The following is a 5,573-nucleotide window of genomic DNA, read 5'->3' as shown; positions in this document are numbered from 1 at the left end:
ATCGGAGAGCGGTTTGTGTTTCAATTTAGTGATAAATGGCCAATAAAGTGGCTTCAGTGAAGAAACTGTGGATTTCCGCTGCTTTTAGGACGAAATGTAGCGTGTGTAAGTTGTAGGCCACACCAACAACAACAACAACAACCGTGAAAGTGGGTTGGCACTCAATTTCTCGGGATTTCCGGTTTGGAAGTGAGTGAAAACGGTCGATAAGGAGGCCAAAATGTTGCGCAAGCCGAAAACGGGGTAAAAATCGGCCAACTAGTGCGAAAGCTACGCGGTCCAAAAAGTGCATCAGTAGTGCACTGTGCATCAGTGGTGGGGGGAAGCAGTGTCGGGTGTTTGTTTTTGCGGCCAATTTCGCACGGATCGGTCCGGAAGCGGTCCTTTCCGGCGTGGTAGTGTGCAATCAATTCAACGAACCCAAAAAAACCGCAGTGAAATAAGTCTTAAGTAGGCTAAATAAGTGAAAAAACGGAGAAGGCAGAAGTGTGACAGTAGTGTGACAGCACCACGTGGCGGATATACCGCGTTTAATGCAAAAGTGTAAATAACTTGCTCATTTATGGATCGAATTGATTGCGGTTTGAATTTTAGTGATGTGAACCGATTGTGAAATCCGTTTCCGTCGGAAAAACGGTGGAAATTCGAACATTTATGGAAATCGTTAATTTGGCGTTTTCGGCTTCCGAATTTTGACACAAGCAAAAACGGATTCCTATCAGACAAAAATCGCCAGTACCCAAGCGACAAAAAATAAAGCTGCTCGAATTGCAAGCAGCTTTTCTGGTAAAATCGGAAATGTGTCGGAATAGCTGTTGGTGGCTGGGAGGGTTTGCTGGGACATGTTATAGGTGCTCAAAACTGCTCGAATTTGGTGATTTGAGCCAAAAGTGCCAGGTATACTTTGGTGTAAGATTATTCGTCACAGCGTCTTAGTGAGTGGATTTGAGATCGCGAAAAGTGCTCGATTTTTTTCGAGCGTTTTTGAATTAATCAAAGCGTTTGCGAGTGCTGCTTTGTTATTTGAATTATTCGGTAGCTTTAAAAAAACTGCTCTAAACTGCTCGAATATCCAGACAGGTGCATATAGTGCATGATATATACGTTGGAGTGTGTGTTTACTGGTTCAGAGTGGCTCTAAGAGTAAAATGAAGTGTGCGATAAGTGCTCGATTTTTAAGCACTGCTGGAGTGACACAAATCATCGGTAAGTTCGTGTATTGGTGTTTGTGATGCTAGGTAGGGCTAGAATAACTGCTTGAAACTGCTCGAATTTGCTGAAGGTGTTTGGTAGTGACCGTGCAGGTGACAGTTGTGCTAGGAAGGGGCTTTAACTAATCGTATTGCGGTCAGTGCTCGTCACTGACGTCATTGATTGCGTCATTTCAGGATTACGACGGATACCGGCATTTAAACGCTAATTGGGTGGTCGGATGGGTCGCTGTATGTAAGTATTGTGGTAACCGTTTTATGTTTTCGCCTTGCTGCTGTTCAAAGCAAAAGTTTTATTGTTCAAGCCGAACTCGCAATGTGAACCCCATTTTCCGTTTGGTTACTTTTTTGGCTGGTTAAAGGTAATGATAATCAGTAAATTGCACATTTTTTCCAAATGCAATGTATCTATCCATGTATTTACTAATTTAAGATGGATGCGAAGAGCTGGACGGTAATAGTAACGAACAAATACAGTCAGCGATGGCAAAGGAGATGTTGCGGAAGCGTATAACAGCCCTGGGGGTCCAGATGGATGTGATGAATGAGAGAATGGACAAACTCATCGCAATGTCGCAGCAAGGGGAGAAGAGCCAGGTCGTTTCTAATACTAGCCCACCTTAGCCACCTGTTACCACCTCTGAGACAACATCGCTGCTGTAAATTATAAGCAACGTGCGGGCGACGCCCTCTAAGTAATGATATGGCTAAGCCTTTTTTATTGTATGCAGTGACGGATAATAGAATAAGACCACTTCTATACCCGATTTTCAAACAACTGCTTTCAATATTTTTACAAAGTATGATTATAATTGTTTGCATCATTATTATTAGTATTATTAAACAAAACTTTGGAAAAAGCATCCTCAACATATTTTGTTTTTTTTTTTGTCAAAAATTCACAAAACATTGACATCTATCGCGAAGCCAGTCAATAAAAATAAACCACTGGTTTGGTTATATCGACCAATATATTTATCTACTCGAATTGGCATCGCGAACGCCTACCGCTCACGAGTCGATAAAAAGATAACGATCGATATAAATACTGATCGAGTAGTTACGCTATCTGTCAAATTGGCTGTCAAATCTCTGGTTTGTTTACAAATAGCAGTACAAGATTGTTATTGCTAGTGGGAAACGTTTGGTTAAAAATGTTTATTGCATTATTTTTAACGGATGATGGTGATGATGATCATACAAATCTTGCAGCATACTGAAGGCATTTGTTACCAGGCATTTTGAATTACCAGATAAAACGTAAGTGAAAACATGTGTGGTGGAAGTGACCATCGATTGCATTGATACGTGGAAGGATGCTAGGAGGTGTACACCCTGAAGACGGCAGTGGTTTACAGTATGGCTAGTCAGGTGGTTACTGGCTCTAGTTCCCGGAGAAGCGCACACTGAACTTTGATGAAGAGCCTTCCGAAGGGTGTCGCAGAGCGCGTGTCGTATGTCGGGTGCGTGCGTGGCCCGGTATTAGGAGATTGAGTGTTCCGTTGGTCATTACGTTACTGGTAGCTTGCCAGCAACTTAAATTATGCGTGTTGTGTACTAATCCTTGTTGGATGAACAGCCGTTGCCTATTTTTAAGAGTGTTCATGATTTTAAGTTTTTCAATATTATTACATTACATGTTGATTGTTTAGATTTATTCAAAATTCGAAATTCATTGAAATTCTCGGCAAAATCATGAGAAATTTTTTGACGTAGCACATAAAGAGTACAATTTTTTTTCCTAAATCTAACGTAAGCTCTCAAATCCGACTCCGTACCGTTTATCAACTGGTTCGTGGCAGTAGATAAATATATCGATCGGTAGTGCCAAACTGTGTCGTTCGCGATGCAAATTAACGACTTTTTTAACCACTGCTCGACTTTTTCCTCACGATTTGTATGACGGGCATGACAGTTGTTACCATCGTTTTACGGGTTGACAAATTTGTTGCGTTGCGATACCATTCCGCCATGATAGTCGTTATATCGATCGATATATTTATCGACTGATGGTTAATTTGGTTGGCGATAGGTGTCATTGAGTAAAAAAACTTCAATGGAGTTAACAAAAATTGAGACTCAAAACAATTCAACTTTTTTATAACAAAGCTAGACTATGTGAAGGTTGATAATACAAAAGAGCGGATGTCCAGGACTATAAAAAAATTTGGTCGATTTTTAAGTGTGATGAATAGGTTTACTTTATTGTATAAAATGTTTTGGTCATAGTGTCATGAGAGTAACACAACGATGCTTAAAATCGATATATCGTTTGATTCAATGATTTTTTTTTTTTTGCATTTTTGCTGACATCTGAAACTAAATTTTGCAGAAAAAAACTTAGTTGATCCTTTGAAATTTGGCTCCATAGCCTCAGCTTTACGTTCGTTAAACATCAAGCCTGACAATGTATAATTTATCAAAAACTGATTTAAATTCCTTTGAAATTCAGTATTTTGAATCACGTATCTAATAATTGTATCATTCACCGTTCTCACCGCTCTTTCAGCTTAGCCATTAGATTGTGGGTGGTAAGGTGGTGATTTGCTGACTTTAATACCTTATGAATGTTACGTTGATTTTTACTTCCCTGAGTTGAATAGAGGCCCATTGTCTAACACTATTTTTCCTGGCATTCCTAAACATGTAAAAAATGTATCTTGCTCTTGGATGAAAAGCTCTGCTCTGATACTTGTCATGATTTTAGCTTCTGTAAACAACGTTAAATTTAACTTTACTTTGCTTTAAGGCAGAAGTCCGACACAAACAACGATCTTGTCCGTTCGGCAGGCGGTTTCTGAATGCCCAGCCGCCGGGACGTTTTCTATGTATTTCCACTTGACATTTCTACATCAAGATGTGTACAGATATATACAAACATAAGGTACTTATAAGAATGGGGGCCTACACTTGCATGAATTTCGTGAATCTATCTACAACTATCACTAGTGAGCTATTCTCGAAGAAACAAAAATCTACGAGTATTCGCTCAAGTGGACTTAAATTTTCTTGCCATTTTGTTGTGAATGCTTCTTTCAGTATTATTTGTCTGGAATGACAAATTAGAGAAAAATAATGACGTTGTTCGATAGCTCTACTGGTTTCTTTCGGATCGTTGCTGTGACTCGCTTGGGGTTTACCTTAAGACTAAAATTACAAATGTATTCTATCTTATTTTATTTACAATATTACACGAATACTAATGCCTATCCTGAACCTGAACTATACAAATATATTTACATTAAATTCATGTTAATCGGGTTGCCTACTCATATGCGCAACATTCCCGACCGCCCAAAATTCCCAATTTTAATCGTAACTATCAATATCCTCTCACTTTCATTTTCGAACTAACTAGCCTTAATTCTTAATTTCCTTCCTTTGAAATTGCAACTCTCATTTTAAACAATATTTCCTCCCAATCGTAGTTCCTCAAAATTTAAATTTCGCATTATTCTCACTTCATTTCTTATGTTGATTATTCATTCCTTTCAATTATTTGAAACATAAGTTCCCTCTCTCTATCTCTCTCTCTCTCTCTTGGTCAATGTTATTCAACCGGCAAAATACATATTCTTGCAACTGGTCTTTTCATATCAGTTGTATTAGCGGTTCTTAACGTTACCACACGTACTACTCCGTCACTGCCTGGATGAACTGCTGTAATTCGAGCAAGCGGCCACTTTGTTGGCGGTACGTTGTCCTCACGCAACAAAACCAGCATACCGGGCACTATTGTTGTTGCCGAGCTATTCCATTTCGTTCTCGCCTGGAGCTGTTGCAGATACTTTGTCTTCCATCTAACCCAAAACTGCTGCACTCGTTTTTGAACCAAACGCCAATGATTCAGTCGGTTATCTGGAACGTTCTTCAAATCGATTAAGATCATTCTGCCAAATCGTCTCGAGCAAGTCAGGTTTGGTATCGGCTCCACTAAAAACGTAAAAAATTGTGTGTAAAATTATTTGTCCGTTGTGCTTCCCTGCATCAATCGTTTGTTTGTGTATCATTCTATCCGTACTTACCATCTCCTTGCTTTAACGGTTGTTGTATGTGTCCTAATTTGGTCGATTTTGTTTAGCCTCGCTCAGCTGTTTGTTGTTGTTTATTCCGTGGGCTTGTGTGTTGCGCTGTGTGTGTAAATGGCTCCTGTGTGTTCGGCCTGTGCAGCGGATGCCTCCGTGGCCAATGATGTGCTGTGCTGCTGCTTTTGTGATGCGGTTTGTCATAGAAACTGCACCTCAGTTCCTGATGCCGTTCTTCAATGCATCAGCCCTTACCAAAATGTCCACTGGAGCTGTTCCACTTGCACTGTAACCGTTGAAAACCGCCGCAGATTGCCCACGAAAGATGGTAGCTTCC

General features: G+C 40.0%; 1 long non-coding RNA gene across 2 annotated transcripts; it reads left to right on the top strand.

Annotated features, from left to right (window-relative positions):
- The first annotated feature begins 1,162 nt into the window (after positions 1–1,162).
- LOC118515181 lies at positions 1,163–1,687 on the top strand. Of its 2 annotated transcripts, none has more exons than XR_004906973.1 (3): positions 1,163–1,206; positions 1,353–1,446; positions 1,645–1,687. It is a non-coding gene; the product is annotated as an uncharacterized LOC118515181 (long non-coding RNA). The 2 variants fall into 2 exon arrangements; XR_004906974.1 differs by lacking the exon at positions 1,645–1,687 and adding an exon at positions 1,517–1,554.
- Positions 1,688–5,573: the final 3,886 nt, after the last annotated feature.

Source organism: Anopheles stephensi, assembly GCF_013141755.1.
Source record: "Anopheles stephensi strain Indian chromosome Y unlocalized genomic scaffold, UCI_ANSTEP_V1.0 chrY27, whole genome shotgun sequence".
NCBI classification, from domain to species: Eukaryota; Metazoa; Arthropoda; class Insecta; order Diptera; family Culicidae; genus Anopheles; species Anopheles stephensi.
This window is presented reverse-complemented; position numbering and strand designations above follow the sequence as displayed.